Source organism: Coturnix japonica, chromosome 1 (assembly GCF_054131305.1).
Source record: "Coturnix japonica strain WE chromosome 1, WE-NBRP24, whole genome shotgun sequence".
NCBI lineage: Eukaryota > Metazoa > Chordata > Aves > Galliformes > Phasianidae > Coturnix > Coturnix japonica.
Window position 1 is genome coordinate 149,966,178 of NC_140663.1, and position 20,788 is coordinate 149,986,965.

The window sequence follows — 20,788 nt, forward strand, 5'->3', positions numbered from 1 at the left end:
TTCCTCAACTGTATATTTAATTATTTCAAACTACTACCTTTTGTAAGTCTGTGTTGAGAAATAGGTGGCACCAGCAATGAATACAGCATTTCAGAAGCATAATTTTCCATACTACCATACATACTTATGTGAGGTTTCCCTTCACATGAGAGAGGGACTAATATTCAGTTTTGGATGCATATTTTATTGCACTGTGTCTACAAATGTGCATTACAAAAGACATTCTGCTGGACCACATTACTGTTAACACAACCAACAAGTCATTAAGTAGAGTACATAATTTACACAACAGTTAAGTGATTGCTACTGAAAAATAATTGCAACTACTGTTTATTAGATTTTCAAACAATTTCCACTTATTAAATAAGATCACTTTGAAAAGTTTAAATTTATCCAGAATATAATCTAGAAAATATCTAAATGCTTTAACATCAGTCTCTGTACACTGAATTCCGTCGATAAGCTACACAGACTAAAGGTGCAAACATGGTCACTTCAGGGATGTGAGGTAGCTGTTCTCATTTTCATCTCAGTAGGATTTAGTCTTCTAAGAGACATGAGAGAATGAATATAGATCCACCCCCCGCCCCCTTCCCCCCATCCCCCCCACCCCCCCCACCATCCACCCGTGACTCCAATTTGCTTTTCTAGTTTAAAAATCTCAGTGCTTTCAAACAATTCGCTTACAGTAAGCTATACTTTACTCTGTGTGTACCAAATAATTTAAAATAAAAGATCTTATGCACTGGCCTGGACTAGACTGCATTAGTGGATCATTTTTCAATTTGCATGATAGCTTGGGAACAGAAGAACAAATAGCATTTATGTCTTTTGCTATTTTCCTCTTAGATTTCTGTCAATCAAAATTATTAATTTATATTATTGGTACTGTTGACCCCAAAAAGTGAGCAAAATACAGGATACTTGAGGTTGTTTTTCTTAGGAGGAGAATCTGATTATTAATATATTTTTACTGGTTTTCTAAGTGTGTTTCTCTGGTGCTTTTTAGCCACTTTCTTCAGATTCTTTCTTTCCCTAGAGAATAGGACCACTACAAAACATCAATTCATGAAAATTCCAAGAATGCTTGTTTATCTTGTATGTATAGTTCATATGATACTAGGTGAGACTTTAGTACTGGCACTATGCAATTTTCATAAGGAGCATACTGTTTGTTAAACTTATGCTAAAATGAGGTAGCAGCTATGATACATTTCAAATATTTGGATTATTCTGACAAACTCAAAATAGCTGTAAAATATAAATTTTGTGTCTTATTTTCTATTGATTGAAAGCAAGTGATAGTAAATATTCTTAGAATTTTAGAATTCAAAATGATGGTGGTCTCATTTGGAAAGTCTAACCTTCAGGAATCAAGAAAGATATTGATTGTTCCAACCAATTATGTCACCATCTGAAAATGTAATTAAAAAGAGCTTTTGCATGACTTACTGTCTGACAAACCATGAACAAAGAAGTGCACACATGGGGATGTATTTTGCAGTCTTTAATCAAATGAAATCCTATTGTTTTCAATGGCAGTTCTGCTCAATTAAGAACCACAGATTTGGGTCCATACATTATAATGCACAAGGGCAAGTAGTGATGTCAGAGTTGGTTTTAGAATTACAATTAGCTTATTTTCTATTTAATATGCAAGGCTGATCTGAAAGTAATGCCTCTTATTTTACTACATTGACCCTCTATGTCAGAGGAGGATGTTAGTTATATGGCACTTGGGGGTGAACCTTCCCGCCAATACTCCATTACATTCTGTTGCCATGTGATAGATGGCAGCACTGAGGCACTCTGACAAAATGGTTTCTGAAATGGAAGTGTATATGTAGCAAAGGTGTGTCATAGAGTTCTCCTACGCGGAAAAAAATCACCCCCTGACATTCATTGACTTGCTGAATGTGAGCACAGTGAGACAATGAGTGCTGCATTTCAGCAATGGCAACAGTGACATCTTACATCAACGTGTTCTTGGTGGCCATGCAGAGTTTTACAAGCATAGCATGCAGGCTACCTTGCTATAGCTGGTAAAAATGGATGACTAATAGTGGTGACTATACCGAAGAACAGTGTTTTGTTGCAGAGAATTTGTCCTGTCAAACAGTATAATCTTGCTCTTTGCATCTGTTGTAGTTATCATGTAAATACATAGGAGGCACTACATTAAAAGCAACATTCCTATATATATAGCAAATACAAGAGAAAAGAACTGATGCTTATACTATCTGTTTACAGTAATGTGACAAATTACACAGTGATGAAAATGAGAGGAAAAAAAAATCTTACTTTATTTTTAGTTTACTTTAATCATTGTCATCTATATAATTTTATATTCATTTGTTGTTCCATACAGTTTTTAAAGGAGTTTCATAACAGAAAACTTGTTCCTTAGATCAGCAAACTGAATTCTTTTACTTAGATCTTTAAAATCCTGTCACTAATCTGACTAGTGGGTGAAATGAGTTGCTTGTCTATTGTCATTGTTTGTAAAAGGAAAATAATCTGCATGGTCTAGCAGATATGGAAGTAGAACCCACTGGAGCTTACTCTGAAGGCTGGGGAAGATTTTCTTAGGGTACTGCACTTTCTTTTTCCCTATAGAATTTAACTGAGCTTTAGCATTTCAGTTACAATCACACTGCATGCTCAGTATCTTTGAAGAAACATATGAGTACATCACAGTGTTTCTGTTACTTAGTGGAAATACTTGATTGCTTTTCCAGGGACCTCAGTCAAGAGCAGCAGAATGTCAAGAAGCTGGAGCAAGGAGCACTAAATTCATCACATATGTCTTCACCAGCCAGCAATTCTCCTTGAATCTTCTCTGAATGGAATAAACAAGGGAGTCTGAAATCACTGTCTTCAAAATGTGATGAGCCCTATGACTTTTCCAGTTGCTTGTACAGAGTTAGGATGTATGCATAGGGTCATAAAATCATTGAATTACCAAGGTTGGAAAATACCTCTAAAATCATCCAGTCCATCCTGTCCCCAATATTTCCCACTAAACCATGTTCCTAACATCTAAAAATTTCTCGAATCCTTCCAGGGACTCCACCACCTCCTTGGGAAGCCTGTTTCAGCACCTGATCACTCTCCTGGAGAAGAAGTATTTCCTAAGATCCAACCCATATTACCCTGTCACAATTTGAGGCCATTCCCTCTAGTCCTATAACTAGTTACATGGAAGAAAAGGCCAACTCCCACCTCGCCAACATCACCCTTCAGGTAATTGTAGAGAGCCATAAGGTCATCCCTGAGCCTTCTCTTTCCCAGGCAAACAATCCTAGCTCCCTCAGTCTCTCCTCATAAGGCCTGTGCTCCAGACCCCTCACCATATTTGTAGCCCTTCTCTGAAAATGCTCCAGGGCCTCAATGTCTTTGTAGTAGTGGGGGCCCCAACAGGGCTGAATACAGAAGGATTATCACTTCCCTGCTCCTGCTGGCAAAACTATTTCTGATACCATTAACTTTCTTTGCCACTTGAGTAAATTGCTTCTTCACATTTAGCCAAGCATCAACCAATACCTTCAGGTATGTTTCCTCTACACAGAGGCGTGGCAACACCATGACTTTGACACATCACTAAGCCACTGCAGCACTGAACATCTGAACCAATGACACTTGTGAGTAAAAAAGGAGGTTAGACCTAATTGTTCTTTGTAAAGGGCTTCCACTTAAACTTATCTCCATAGAGTGTTTTGTTTGTTTGTTTGTTTGTTTGTTTTTCAACTGAGAAAAATTGCTTCGAAAGAAGCAACAATAAAGGACAATTTCTATTCATCAACAATTTCAAATGAAATGGGTCAAGTAGAACTTTCTCAAAAAGAATGGAATCTTTTAGTACTGGCAAATTTCCGGAAACAAGCAGGCAAAACCGACAAACCAACCAAACAAATTGTAAGCACTAAAATAATAAGGGTTCATTTCCAGAGAATAAGCAAATAAACTTGTAGGATGATCAGCTAAAACTAAACCTTATGTGTAAGATGATTTTATCAGCCCCTGAGCTACCTTTTCCACACTTTTCATTTCTGTGCACAACACCATTACAGACATTATAGACAGCTGCCACGGTGGAATAAGCTCACTGCATCAAATTCTTGTTTAAAAAAAAAACAAACAAAAACAAACAAACAAACAAAAAACCCAACTGCTGACAGGTGTGTCTTAATTAATTTTGATATGTAATTAAGTTGTTTTTCTTGAGAAGTGCTTTTCCCCTTCAGGTTTACTGTCTCTTGTGTAATTGCCAGATGTATTAATCATAGGTTGGTTGCAAATTCTGTTTTGGGAGTTACATGAGGCTTGTCATGGACTCACATATAATCATATAAATTCCACACAAAAAAAATAGAAAAAAAAAAAAAAAAGTTATGAATATTAAAAAAGCTGGAAAGGAAATAGATTTTATTATTCCAGGAGTACATATTATTTCTATTCAAACTTATATTTAATGATTCTAGGGTGGCAAAACACTGACCTTTCACTTTAGAAAATTTACAAAACACATAAACTGAATTGATCTCAGCATTCTCAACACTAGTATAGCATGGGACTGCACACAGCAAATCACAGAAATAGCACTGCATGTTTTCTGAGATACTATTTATGAAGAGCAGAGCCAAATTGCATTGATATAATCTAATTAGTTAGCAAGATGAGTTTTTTTCTCTTGGGATTCAGACAGAGATTATAGCGAGGGAAGACATAGTGCAAGACAATTCTGTCTCCGTTGCAAAAGTAAGCCCAGTAACAATCTGAAGCTTGATTTCATCTTCGTCCTAAGCAGATATTCTCTATGGCATCAATCTAACAATACAAATCATTATTAACCTGATGAATTGTAACCTTTATGATGCTATATATTCTTTAAGACTTCTTCACATCATTCTGAAAAGACTGGAAACTTGTAAGAGAAAGAAATACACTTATGTAACTTGAATGAAACACCATCTCTTTTCAGTGCTATTTTGTCAACTCATTCAAGACTAATTAGTGAATGAATAAGTAGGTAATAACAACATCAATAATGAAAAGAATATGTAACAATGATAAGAACCTTTTTTCATGAATTATCTACATACAGTTGGTTAAAGACATTGAAGAACAATCAGGAAATGTTCTTTGAGACAATAAATATGCTGTAGTTTAAATATGCAGTTCTTTTCCTAAACATTTTCTTAAGAAAAAAGTAAACAAACATATAATTTTAATGTATCAATGATAATTTGACTTCACAGTAGTCAGTCACCAGTTCACAGTTTTCTAGAACACTTATTTATAAAATTACTTCCACGGAGTTGTGTTGAAAAAATATTAATTTTCCAAGTAAAAAGGTGTCAGTGTAAATATCACATTTTTTAATGAAATAGTTATCACCCAGCTTAAAAGTGTGTATTAAAAATCCCTTTTGACTTTTAACACCAAGTTAACACAAACTAAGTTTTCAAGGTTATACCTTTGTGTATTTGAATGATTTTGGAGAATGAGTGACTTTCTTCATTTTATTTCAAACTAAATGCATTAATTTTGGCTTTGAATAATGACATGTCAGTACCGGATACCTGGAAGCCTAGATTTTCAAGAGCCAAGAGGAAGCATGCCTTCCATAGCACTCAAAACAGTACAAGTGCTTTACTTTTTTTTTTTTTTTTTTTACTTTTTTTTTTCCTCACCCTTCTGCTTGTTTCAAAATGTTGCATGCTTTATTCTTTCCAGAGTAGTGTTTCCTTTTCATTTGCTTTCTCTCCCAGTTTACCTGAGAGATTTACATGTCTTTAATCCATCTTTTAGCCTGCATATTCTTAATTCCACTTCACTTTCTGATTCCTTTACTTTTGGCATAGTTATTGCCTAGATTTTGTTTAGTTTTAATACTTGATTTCTCTAAAGTGTTGGTATCTCTTTGTTAATAGTAAAGAAAAAAAAATGTAAACAGAAATATGAAGAAGACTGGAATCAAATGCTAATGGCACTAAAGAATGAAAAAAGATTTCCTATGCAATGTGAAAATTCTCTAATCTAAAAATATCTTCGGTAAAACAATGACAATCTCATAAAACTTCTTCAGGGAGAACTTGCTTGTGACTCAATTTTAAAAAAGAAAGATTTCAATACAAGAGCAGAAGGGAAATATTTTACAGAAAATTCTTTACAGAGAAAAATACACAAAACTGTCAAATAAACATTTAAAATAGTAGTTCAGTTGGAAGGGACTTTCTTATATCCTTCCCAGTTCCTCACCACTCTAACAGTTAAGAATTTCTTACTAATATCAAAATAAGATTTGAAATCTACCCCTTTTTAGTTTAAAGCTGTTATTTTTACTCCGAGGCAAATGAAGTCTAAAGCCTTCTTCATGTGTTTTTCATTCTATTTTACCTTTTCTACACTTATTTAAATTCTCATAACACTCTTGTTTTATTTGTTGGATACTAGGGTGATGTATCTGGTGTATGCACAGCAGATTTAGCAAACTGTATGGTTTCATTACATGTGTGGACTAGAATGTAATTTAATTCCTCAAACTTCAGGAAGAATTTGTCTTGTTTTCTGTAGGTTTCAGTCATATAGGATTATATATAAGCTTTCTACCTAGGCTTCTGTTCAAGTGAGCAGAAGTCTAAGACTCAGTTCAGTTGTAGATGCAGAGATCTAGGACTCAATTCAGAGACAGAATTGTTTAACTCCTAACATCTAGATTACTTCCTTAGGTATGACCCTGAATATATAGAAAGACCTTTTAAAGTTGCAAACAGGGATGATGTGGAATGCCTTAGAGAAACTGTAATTCAAAGAACCTCATATGGTGTGGTCAGTGCAGATCAAAGAACATTTAATCTGATTCTTAAATACATTTGCTATAGTATATTCTGGATCAATCCTTTCACAGTATTGACTGATTCAACTGCACACACACATATATATTTTTTATCATGATCTAGCTCTGGCTTATCCCAGCTGCCTTCAAGCTTTCTACCCAGGATATTGTGGATCTCCTTTAGTCCTTATGTTGTAAATTTGTAAATTACAAGGATGCCTTATATACTAAACAACTCTAATTTATCCAAATGCTTAGGAAAATCAAATTTCAAATTCCTACTTACTATAACAGGAGTGCACAAATGTAGCATACAGATATCTAAGGAAGTAGTACGCTGCATTAGTGAAATCATCTGATCATTAGAGATTTGTCTGTTTCTGTAAAATGCCCACATCAGGCTGGCAAACATGGCACAGAATCAGCACAGGACTAAGCTCCTCTGGAGGGGTAGTTGGAGGAGAGAGAAGTTTCACTAAGATATTCCAGGTGGAATTCTGCATCTATTTGAGGGTATCTGCACTGAAACTTAGCTGCATACATCCAGGCTAGCTAGCCTGGACTCTCTGCAGTTTGTGGAGAGAACTAAATGCTTTTTGAGCATGATTCATTTAATCGTACAGAAGGCATCTGAAATAGGTCAGGGAAATAATGTCTGAGAATAATTATTTTTCATCATTGACTATAATAGAAGCCAAAAATGAATAGCTCAGTTTAGACATCTGCTATATGGACATGGAAAGGTATGCATGATTAATAATGCACCAGAAACCCCATGAGAAAAGCAAGAAGGAGACATGCAGTGAAGAATCACAGAATATCCCTATGGAACATGGGAACTATGAAGAGATACTGACAGGGCAGGAAGTCATTTAAGTTGAACTGAAAATAAATTGGAGTACAGAACTTCTCCTATAGAGAAAAAAGTAGTCCAGATGTAGCTTTTTTTTTTTTTTTTTTTTTTTTTTTCCCCACTTCCAATCTGCCTCCACCAATAGATAAGATTTCCTTCACATTCCAGGAGCTGTTTATTTTATATCTGCTTTCTTATAATTGAAAACATTAGAGAGTTTTACTTGGAGAAGAGAAGGCTCTGGGGAGACCTAATTGTGGTCTTCTAGTGCTTGAAGGGAGCATATAAACAGGAGGAGGAACAACTGTTTACTAGGATGGATAGAGATAGAACAAGGGAGAATGGTTTTAAAGTAAGACAGGAGATTTAGGTTAGAAATTAGGAGGAAGTTTTTCACTCAAAGGGTGGTGACACATTGGAACAGGTTGTAGATATCCCATCCCCAGAGGCATTCAAGGTCAGGCTGGATGTGGCTCTGGGCAGTCCGGTCTGGTGGTTGGTGACCCTGCACATGGCAGGGGGTTGAAACTAGATGACCATTGTGGTCCTTTTCAGCCCAGGTCATTCTATGATTCGACAATTAAAACCATCTTTGCTTCAGGAGAAAAGCATGTTTTGCTTTAACTACAGCTACCTAAAAGTTGCAGCTGAATCAACCTTTCAACATTATTATTATGACAATAATATAATGTAATAATTGTGTTTTAAAACGTCTGCCCTTTTAAAATAGCAAACTAAAACATACCATTCAAAAATACTAAATATCCTAATGTTTAAGGCATACATTTTCTCTTATGCTTTCTGTAGAATAAAAAGTTGCCAAACTTGACAGAATCTCAGTAAAGAGTTTAATGTTTGACTGAATTAGAATTCTATAGAGAAAACAAATGCATGTTTGTTTGTTTTTTATTTTTATTTTTTATTTTTTAATGAAGTCTAGTAAATTTTTAAAAATCTGAAATTCTTAAATAGTAGTAACTTGTTGTTTTGGTATCATTTCATGATTTGCAGGTGAAAACAGAGTTTAAAAATATGTTAGCATTCACCAATCTAAACATTTTAAATATATATATATATAAATCATATATATTTATATAATTATGTAATTAAAATAATGTTTTTGGAATGTGAAGGAAAGAAGCAAAGAAATTATGCATGGCAACACCATCAAAAATCACTGATAATTTATATAACATGCTAATGAATGCATTTTCCTTGTTGGCATAGTTGCAGTCAGTTTGACTACTGAGAGGATCTTTGAGACAAAAGACAGTCTTTCAAAAGAGATGAGCACATACTTTTTGAAGTAGAATATCTGTGCTGCAGATACAGCAAGGAGATACTTTATCTTGTTAAAACTATTTTCTGTGAGTCTTGTTTCTTGTTTTAGATGGCAAGATATCATAATGAATATTTTACCAGTATCAGATATAAGTCGATTTAATTTGAAGCTAATTCAGGTATGTGGATGAAAAATTAAAATATTCTGCATTGCAACTATTGCATTTACCAATGATATTTAGAATTTTAACATCTGCTTCCCTGTATGTCCAGCGTGACAGTTGACAAAAGTTATAGGCAATACTGACAGCTGAGTGTTGGCATTTTCCAGTGTCTCTCTGTTTCCTGTAAATCTCATGACTGGTGGATGATGAATAGTTCAAGCATGAGTTATTAACAGTCAGTCATCACTATATTCTGGACAATGCCTTAACTTCAAAATCTTATTATATACTGATATATAATTGCTTTGTTAGCAAGGCAAACTAAGATGCCTTAGTTAAGAAGTGCTATGAAACATTACTAATATTTGAAGGAATTTTTAAAATGATATAAATAAATAAATATGGATATAAAAAAATACTGCTACACTGTTGGAATAAAGGGTCACATCTTTGAGGCTTGGGTGAACTAAAGAACCACAAAGTACATAAGGTTGGAAGAGGCCTCATCTGGTCCAACCTCCTCCTCAGTCAGAGACACCCAGAATGGGTTGCGTAGAGTTCAAATGACTTTTGAAAATCTCCAGTGAGGCTGTTTCTGCAGTCTCCTGGCAACCTGTGCCAGTTCTTTGTCATCCAGACAGTAAATAACTTTTTCCTGATGTTTAGACAGAACATCTTGAGTTGCAGGTTGTGCCTACTTCCACTTGTCCTATTGCTGGAAAGAGAGTGGTGCAGTAACCAGAGCATTGCATCCTCCCTTCAGGCATTTACATGCATTGATGATATTCCACCTGAGCCTTCTCTTTTCTAAGATAAATAGTCCTTGCACTTTTAGACTTTCCTCATAGGACAGATGCTCAATTTTCTCAATCATCTTAATGAATTGACATAGGTCGCTCCAACATTAATGCCTCCTACTTATGTCCATGAAAAATACAACTGATAAAGTGCAATAACACTTTTTGACATAACAAATTCTTAGCTACAAATAAACAAATAAATGGATAAAAGATCAACATATTCATCACCATCAGCTAAGCATTTTTGCCAGCATTGAACAAGACTGCATGTCATTCTTACAAAAATCTGCATCAGCAGAGGATACTCACAGTTTCATAACTGCTATGATTATATTATCACTTGGAAAATGTTGCCCATGAAGTCCATCATTCATCAGTCCCATAAAGATGCAAGTCAGAAGGCATCAAGTCAGGACTACAGGGTGAGTGTGGTAGGACAGTCCAGCCAAGGCCTGATGTTATCACATTTCAAGATAATGGTTGTCTTCTTCTCTTGCCTCACAGTAGAAGTTTGAGCCTTGAGTTTAGTGTTGTGATATAATGCTCTGAGTTGATGGTTTGTTTGGGTTCCAGGTAATCCACACGAATCACTCATTTCCTACTCCAAAAGATCACTTCATCTGCCACGGTCTGCATCTTGAACTTTTACTTCAATGGGAAATTCACATCACCACCCTGGACTGCCATTCTGACTCCAGCTTTTACTGGTGGCACTAGATCTCATCACTGTTCATGATACATTCCAGGAAACTGTCACCCTTATTCTTGTTATTAGTTCAATAGGTCCTTACATACATTGTTCTTTCTTTTCTTGTGTGAGTATTTACGGAACCAATCTGGTGTAAACTTTGTGATATTCCAATGTTTCCACCATTTCTTCCTACACACTGAAAGCAGTATTCTGCTCTGTGCATAGTTCCCTGGTTCTAATCTGCTTCATGTGGATGAGCTGATAAAGACATTCTTCATTTTGTGGTGTGACAGCTGTGCACATCCAGAATGTGACATGTATTTCATAACACTGCTGAAGTGCACCACACACCACGTTACTATGGTCACATCCACTCTATGGTCTCCATTAACCTTCAGCAAGTCATGAATGTCAAAGAGTGCAATTTTTCCTGTACAGAATAATTCAGTTAATTCAGCTACACATTGTTGTTTCATATGCACTTCCATGTCAGATGTCATTTTGTCAGACTGTCCCTCTGCCACCATCTGTCACATGACAACAAAATGTAACAGAATATTGATGTGAAGGTTCAACATCTACTGCCATACCACCAACATATGCCTCTAGCATCATGTGTCAATGTAATAAAATAGGAGGCATTATTTTTAGAGCAGCCCTCATACATTGGACTTTTCCTGTATATCTATGTCTCTTTTGTACTTGGGGGCCCAGAACTGGACATAGTTATCCAGGAGCAGTGTCTCCAGAGCTGAATAGAGGGGAAGAATCACTTCTCTCGTTTTGTAGATAATGTTTTGCCTTATAATATCAAGAATGTTGATAGACACCTTAGTGACAAAGACACATTGCTGACTCCTGCTCAACTTATTTTCAAGTCTCCTGGACCCTTTTTCTTCAGAGCTGCTTTCCAGCTTGCATCATGTCCTTGTGCCTGTGGTTTCTGTCCTCTTCCACGTTCAGGACTTTGAGATACTTTTGTTGAGGTTCATGAGGTTCTTTCCAGACTATTTCTTCATTCTGCTGGGGTGTCTGGATGGCATGGCCTTCTGGTAAAACCATCATTTCCCCACTTTTGTGGCACCAGGGAATTTACAAAGGGTTGATTCTATCCTGTTGTCTACACTGTTGTTATTGAAGAAGTTCAATAGGACTGGATCCAGTACTGACTCCTGGAATACTCCACTCATAACTGGGCTCCAGTTAGATTTTGCAACACTGACCACTACCCTTTGTATATCCTCTGTTCACACAGGTATTTATCCTCCACACTGCCCATCCTACCTGTACATCAGCAGTTTCTCACTGAAAAATGATCAGCACACTGACAATTCCCAAACATTAATTCATAAATTAGCTTGAAGCAGTGACCATTTACAGAGAACAGTAACTCAGTTTTGAAGGATATAAGTCTTTAAAAGCATGAGAATGGCTTGTTCAGTTCTTAGTCACTGAGAAGACATTACTGGTAACCAGCAACCAACACAGATTATTCAAACCCAGTTACAGGATTTATTTTTATGTCTATTCATACTTTTCAATGGCAATATGAGTTTCAGGTAGGCAGAGGTTAAGATGCTGCAGTTGATATGCTGAACAAAAACATAATGAACATGATCAAAATGAAATTCTTAAACAGGATTTTTAGAACCTATAAAGGTCACTAGTGGGATATGAAATCAAGCTAAAAGAGCTTTAATGACAATAATTAGGAATTCTAGAAAAGCCCCATGAGTTCTCTCTGTAATTGCTATTATCTGTCTGAATCTTACATACTTCCAAATACTACTTCTAAGCTATTTTCATAATTTCCCGAAGAAACAGAATAGCAAAAGTAACAAAAAGCATATGAAAAATATAATGGTAAAACTCTGTTAATTTTTAAATTACTGGAATTCAAATATATATTTACTTAAAGGGTTTTCTACATATAGCATTAGGGAATAATTATTGAGGAACTGGTTAATTTTTTCTCCAAAAAATGCCTTGATTTAGACAGCTACAGAAAGATTTCCTTATGTATCCTACATGCCCTCCAGCTGCTAATCCAGACACGTACAAGTTCTGCAAACATCCTAGGTCACATCTGCTATTCTTTTTCAGACATTTCCTGTACTGCAGTGCACTGCAGACACCCATGGGAGACATCTAAATCTTTGCATCATTCTCTGGAAGAAATGTTTGTTGTTATTTATCTGCACAATTCATTCTGAATTCTCTTCTAAACTGACATTTTTAACAACATCCTAGGTCCTCCAGTCTAGGCAACTGTCCTGTCCATACCTCAGCTCTATTTTAAAGTGAGGTTAAAATAGATTTTCATTTTAGGACATATTTCTCAGTGGTGAAAAATATCCAATGTATTCATGTGAATTACTGACTTTAGAGGATCAAATGGCCAGGATTATTGAGTAGTCTAAAATTTTGCTCAGCATAGATGCAGTTGCTAATTTGTCTCTGAACTCAAGCACTACTTTGTTCTGAAATGACCCTCAGCTGTCGGTACTATGTAGCAAGAAAATGATCGGCTGGATTAAAAACTATACAGGGATTTTCAGACTTTTGAAGGCAAACAATGAAGTAATTTGAAAAGAAGCACTGAAAATAACAAACAAAAACACAATGCAAATTTACTGTAAAGAGGAAAAGACCTCTGAGTGGAAGCAGCAGCAAATGCACTGTGTACACTTGTCATGGTGCCTCTGTATCCACCCAACATCAGCCCAGACCAGGCAGCGCAGCTGTCCCGTGGCTCAACCAGGAACAACTTGAAACTTACAGTAGAGTATCTGTATGGAGGCAACACCCAGGGAACCCCACTGCTAGATACAGGTGATACAGTGGAGATCAGAGTTGGAGAGCTCACATCTCCGACACTAGTGATCAAGACCATTGCAAGGGAGGATGCCACACACACAGATGCAAGGAAGCTCTCTATATATATGTAGTGGGAAAGAAATAAAATTTGGAGTTGTTTGATTATAAAAGAATTTTAAAAATATGTACTTGCTAATTAACATTTTGAAAGCATCTAGCATTGTCATTTGTCTGCTGCAATTACTAATATTGATCTCAAATGTATAGATTGTTGATTGCTAGTTGATTATGTGACATCAATAAAATTACAAACAACTTTTCTCCTGATTTTTAATAAGCCATTTTATAAAGTATTCAAACTGAGAGTCTTGGTTTTATTTTCTGTGACAATCAGGATGTTCAAATTCATATCTCAGACTGCCTTAATCAGTACTAGTCTTAAATTTATCTCATGTGCTTTACAAGCAAGAGAGAAAAGACATAGTTTGTGCTAGCTTTTTATTAGCAGAAAGATGTAAAGACTTACTGAAGCTCAAGGCAATCACTTCTGTTTCATGCACCTTCCCCCATGTCATTCTTGTAAGTGTCATGCTCCAATTTATAGGAGGGAAAGGAGGTTATTCAATATATGTACATCCAAGGTGAGATTAAGAAACAGTGGTTCAAATGTTGGTCCAACCAGTTTATTACAAATCTTAATCAGGGAAATAGGGAAGGGGAGGATGGACACTATTATGAATTAGGGTGATGAGGAAGGGAAGGTGGGTGACAGAAGAGACAGGAAAGAAGCAAGAATTGCATAAAGCAGGGATAGTCACCACCAGGATCCAACAGTGGTCCAGATGCACGCCATTTTGATGGTCTGAGGCAAAAGCACAGGTGGAGAGCAGCAGCAGTGTGGCTGGCCTTAGGCAGCAAGCAGATACCAGGAAGAGGTGGCAGGTAAATCCAGGAGGAGGCAGCAGGTCTCAGGTAGCAGGCCCAGGAGAGTCCGCCAGCATGCAGGCATTCTGTAGTAAGGAATCTGATAGCAGAAACCTCCTTGTTCTTCTTCAGCATGCAGGTCTCAGGTCATGAGGAATCTGTTGTCAGAAAACCTGACTTCATGGTTGTTCGTCACCTTTTTTATCCTTCTGCCAACATGGTATTCCTGGGTGCTTGGGTAAGAGTTGCATGCAGCACCCCCTGAGATGGCCATCTTCCTCGCTATAAACCCACACAAAAGACTGCTTCCCAGTTTATCTCTCTCTTGTTGCCCCTGACCTAGTCCATCTGTGTCCCTCAAACAGAGGATTTCTCAACCCTTCACTAGGAGTTGCTTGGACTTGCTCCTCTGTGTCCTCAGCAAGCTTTGAAACAATCTTGTAAAAGAATAACCTCTTAAAGTAAGCAACCCTAAATGTACAATATCAATATTTTTGTCTAGTTATCTGCACCAATAATACAGAGTAAGAAGCTTCATTTTTCATGTTTTAAAAAACTATTAAGTACACCTTAAAATACCTTCCCCCCCCCCCCCCCCCCCCCCTCCCCCCGTTGATTTTAAGGGGAATCTAATTGATTAAATTATGTTTGGTCAGGCAAATACTAATTTACTGCTAATGGATTCTTTGCCAGCCTTCCAGAATGCTTCAAAACTCGGGCTGGACAACTAAGCACAGGGAAACACCCATGAACAGCCTTCTGCTTTGTGTTAGCTTTTGTCAGTTTCTGGACATAGGTTATTTGGATTGCTTGCCTTCAACACATTTAACTTTTAATTCACCTTATGAAGAGTGGTTTGAATTGTTCTCTTTATACAGATGACAAAAAGTCTGGTTATGTGCTCCTCATATCCTTGTTGGATCCTGTCATTGACTGGCATGTTAGCTTATGATCGGGATACACATTTAGCATATATTGACATTTTTATAAAATGTTATTTTCTTACTAATCTGAATCAAGAACTTTATTTTACACTTTGTGTTTGGCATAAGACAAACCTCTGAATAATCTGTTATCAGTGCAAGCTGGAAAAGTTCTTTAAAAAAATTATAATAATAATAAAAAGTGATTGCAGGAGGACGCTTACATTTACACATCGAGATACAGCTTCAAGTTGCTGCCCCGCACAGCACAACTTGAAAAACATCCAGGTATTACAGGCTGTGTTAGCTCAGCTGCTTAGCAGCAGAGGTCATGATGAGCACATTACCCCAGTGGTCCATTATCTCCTCATGAAATTCAGAGACCAAATCAAGAATTCTTCTCTAGCATTATGACTCTATGGGACTGGCACTAACTGGATGGAAAAAAAATGTCTTTCACAGCATGATCCTGACCTCCCAAGGCACTGAATTCAAGTGAGGTTCTGGAACTCTTGACCAATGGTATAAAGATCATGTGAAATATCTGACAGTGTCTGGACACCTAGCTGTGAAGAATTACTGTCATGCATACATATAGCTACACAAGTAATGCAAGAATTACTGCTTCCCTTTAGCTTTCCCTTCAGTAGATCCTCCAGTGTACATAAATTAGACACAGTAAAAGTAAAATAAAATAAAATAAAATAAAATAAAATAAAATAAAATAAAATAAAATAAAATAAAATAATAAGCAAGTATCTTCCAGTCTCCTTCATTTCCCCAAGGGAAAAACAAAACAAAACAAAACAAAACTGAACAACAACAAAAGAAAGAAAGAGACAACAAATAAAAAAAAATCAAGAGACACAAGATGCAGGCAAGACAGAAAAGCCAAGGAAAAGGGAGAGATTTTTATTGACATTGTTTCTCTATACATGTGTAATCAGGATCAGGAAAGTATAAGAGATATAGGTTTATCCACTTGATTTTAATAAGGACTACTTTTAAATTAAAACTCAGTGATGTTTTTTTGGGTTTTGATTTTTATCTTTACAAAGAAGCAAGTAAAAGTTCCAGAATATGCAGGCTTTCCATTTTCATTTCTAAAACATGTACTTCATAATGACATTAAAAATTGTAACTCTGTAGAATCATTTAGTTTGGAAAAGACCTTCCAGATCATGAAGTCCAACAATCAACCTGATTTACCAAGTCTCATCACTAAATAATATGCCATCACTAAAGTATGCTTCACCACCATCACCTTGCAGAAATTCTTCCTAATATCCCTCTAAATTTCCCCTGATGCAACTTGTGACCATTTCCACACATCCTATCACTTGTCACCTGAGAAAAGAGATAGATACCCTCCTCACTGCAACCTGCTATCTGGTAGTTGCAGAGAGTGATGAGTCCTACCCCAAGCCTCAACCTTTCCTGACTAAACAGTGTCAGCTCCCTCAGCCACTCCTTGTATCTTGTGTTTGAGTTCCTTCACTCAAATAGCATTATATTCTCTTTCTAGTGAGGGATCCAAAACTGAGCACAGAACTAAAAATGTGCTCTCACCAGTACAACATTCAAAGGTATAATCACTTATTTAGATTTGTGGACAACATTATTTCAGGACAGGTGGCCAGTGACCTTCTTTGCCATCTCTTCATACTGCCAGCTCGTGTTTACCTGTCTATGAACCAGTACACTCCTGTCTTTTTCTAGCCACTCCATGGAGCTGCTGTAAGCCAGATACAGCTGCAGTTACTCATGTTGAATGCCATGCAGTCAGACTCAGCCCATGAATCTAGCCTATCCAAACGCAGACTTCCTGTCTTCAAGCAGATCAAGAGTCTCACCTACTTGCATAATCTACGAACTTACTGAGGGTACACTCGACTGCCTCATCCAGATTACCAATAAAAATGTCAAACGATACTGGTCCCAAGACTGAGCCCTCGGGGTCACCACTGCATGTCAGCTACCTACTGAGCTGAGCATCATTCAGCTTGAGTCTCTGAGTTCAGCCATCCAGCTAGTTTTTCACTTGGCAAACTGCACAATTGTCCAAGTCATGAACTGCCAGTGTCTCCAGGTGAATGCTGTAAGGAAAGATGCCAAACATTTTATTTAAACCAAGGTAGACAACTTCAATGGACTTTCCCTCATCTAGTAAGTAGGGCACAGAAGGAGATTAGGTTAGTTAGGCAAGACCTGCCTTTCAAAAAACCATGCTGGCTGCATCTGATCATTTGATTATCTCATCTGTGTCATAAGATGTCATACAATATGATCTATAACTTTCCCTGGTACCAAGGTCAGACTGACAGGCCTGTCACTTCCTGGATCCTTCTGTTTTGTAGACTGGAGTCACATTCACTTAAACTCTAGTCAACTGAGTCCTCTCTGGTTAGTCAGGATTGCTGCTAAACTGTTGTAAGTGGTGTGCTGTAATACAATACATACATGCTACAATGAACTTTGAGCATTAACAACTAGATTAGTAAAGTCCATGTCTATTCATTAGCAAGCACAACACAAGGACATTGAGGTGCTAAAGCAGGTCCAAAAGACAACAAGGTTTGTGAAGGGCTTGGAGAATATACCCTACAAGGAGCGATTGAAATTAAAAATAAATAAATAAATATCTGAAAGGTGCTTACAGTGAGAACAGGGCGAGTCTCTTCTCGCTGGTGACAGGTGACAAGATGAGGGAAAATGGCCTTAAGTGAGCCAGGGGAAGTTTATTTACTTATTTACAGAAAGGGTTGTTAAGCACTGGAATAGGCTCTCCAGGCAGGTGGTCGAGTTTCTATCCCTGAATGTGTTTGAAAACTATTTGAATGTGGTGCTCAGGGACATGATTTAGCAGAGTGTTGTTACAGTCAGGGTGGTATGGTTAGGTTGTGATTGGAACAGATGATCTTTAAGGTCTTTTCCAACCTGAGCAATTCTATGATTCTATGATTCTATGATTCTAGACATACGCTAAACCATTGTTCTTTATCCACAGCCTGATTTCTTCACAAAACAAAGTGCACAATCAAAAAGCAAATCTGAATAAGAGAGAATATGTGTCCCTAAGCCACTTTGCTCAACAAAGTAAACCTGCCCACTGCAGAATGAATTGCATCCACCCTGACTGCAGCCTCGTAATCTTCACAGTTGTTACTTGACTTTTAGCACCAACATCTTTCTGCTTGAGACAATATGCAAAATAAAAAACAAACAACAAACAAACAAGCAAATAACAACAAGAATAACAACAAAATACATGTTATTTTGCCGTACATCACCTACTGGCATTTTCCAGATACTTTTTGGCATGTTGAGATAAAAATTGGCTGCAGAAGATGATTATCAAATGACAGTTTTGCATGTCTTTCAATTATTAGTCCAAATCAAAGGTAGAAAGATGCACAAGAATGTTTTTAAGTGTTTTTGTTTGTTTGTTTGTTTGTTTTTTCCATATTACCCACTTTTTCACATTTATTGAACTTTGTAACACTGAATTCCAGGTTCTCAAAACTTGCACAGTATTTTTAAGGGAAACTAGGTGATAAATAAAAGGCTGAAGATTCTGTCAGAGAGCAGAGTGTTTAAAGTCAGTTTCTGCAATTTGTGAAATGCTCGTTTATTGCAGGATAACTGAGTTTAGGAAGGACCTCAGGAGTTCTCATGTCCAACCTTCTGCTCTAGCACAGGGACAGTTATGAAATCAAATCTGGTTGCTCAAGGCTTTGTACACTCAAACCCGAGGAGCACCAAAGAAAGAGTGCTAAACAACCTCCCTGAATACTAGCATGTGTGCATATGTTCATGGGTGACAGTCTGTAATGGCAACTGAAGAGTGGCTTTGGCCTCAGGGGTTCACATATTCACGTGCTTGCAACTAGGAAAACTGAAATCAGGGTAAGTTACAGGGTAGACTGGATGTGTGAGACCAGCTACTGGATGGATCCACATTATACTTGCATGCAGAAATATATATTTGTCACAAACAATTTTCATTATCTCCATCTCAGTAATGTTCATTATCTCCATTTCAGTAATGTTCCTACAAGATCCTTGTAAGCAAGCTGATAAATTGCAGTCTGGATACAAGAACACAGTGAGGTGGATTAAAAACTGGTGGAATCTCCAAGACCAAAGTGTGGTGAGCCATGATGCAAAGTTTAGTAGGAGGCTAGTAGCTAGCTATGTATTCCAGGGGACAGTGCTAGAAACAAATCTGTTCAGCATCTGCATTAATGATTTGAGTGATGGAATACATGGTACTCTAAACAAATCTGCAGATGACACAAAACTGGGAAGAGTGGTGGATACTCTAGTGTATTGTGCTGCCATCCAAAGTCACGTTAACAGGCTGACAAGAACCTCATGAATTTTAACACGAAATTCATGCAACTGGGAAGGAACAGCTCCAGGTGCTTTTACATTCTTAGCCCAACTATCTGGAAAGCAGATCTGCAGAAAAGGGCTTGGGGATCTTGGTGAACACCAAGCTGAAGATGTGTGTTCTGGTTTAACTCTGGCAGGCAGTTCAGCACCACACTGCCACTTTCTCCCTTTTCCCAAGTAGCATAAGGTAGAAATCAGAATTGGAAAGGTAAAATAATAAAACATCATGAGTTGAGATGATGAGAGTTTACTAGAAAAGCAAAAGCCACATGCATAAGCAAAGCAAAACAAGAAATACATTCACTACTTCCCATCAACAGGCAGATGTTCAGCCACTCTCAGAAAAGCAGGGCTCAACAAGTGGAACAGTTTCTTGGAAAGATAAATGCCATCACTTCAAACACCTCTACTAGATGATCCTGGAGGTTGCTTCCAGTCTTAGTGATTCTATGTTTCCACGATCTGGACAACTTGTTGTAGGTGTTCCTGCTTGAGCAGAGGGTTTGGGACAAATAAATTCAAAAGAATCAATTCCATGGATTCTGTGATTTTGTCATCTTGTAATCATTACTTTACAGTCACTGGGATGAAGTCTGTTCTCTCTGAAGTCATCCGTCCTCCAATATGAGCAAGTTCAATTCTCCTGGAGACATAGCAAATACTCCAGAGGCCAGAAACTTAGTGGACCACCCCTGAGGTCAGTACAATGTCTTTCTTGAATGGGGAGCCAGAATAGGTTACAATACCTAGGTGTGGTCTAGAGAGTGATGTTTACACAGGGATGATCACATCCCTCAGCCTAGTGACCATGTTCATCTTCATATATATCAGGAGTCTGTTAACCTCCTCTACTGTCACATTCCTGGCTAATGTTCTTATCTTCCAGGTCCCCATCAGAAGAGCTCCTCTTCAGCTTGGCAGTCTAATGATACAAGAGGCTTTTCCATCCCATGTTCTGGCATCTGCCATTTGTCCTTTCTGAATTTCACAAAGTTTCAGCTGATCCATTTCTCTGCCATTGTTAGTATTCCATTTCAGACACAGTCCTGTCCTAGGGAATATTGACACATTCCATTAATTTTGTGCCATCACTGAACTAGAT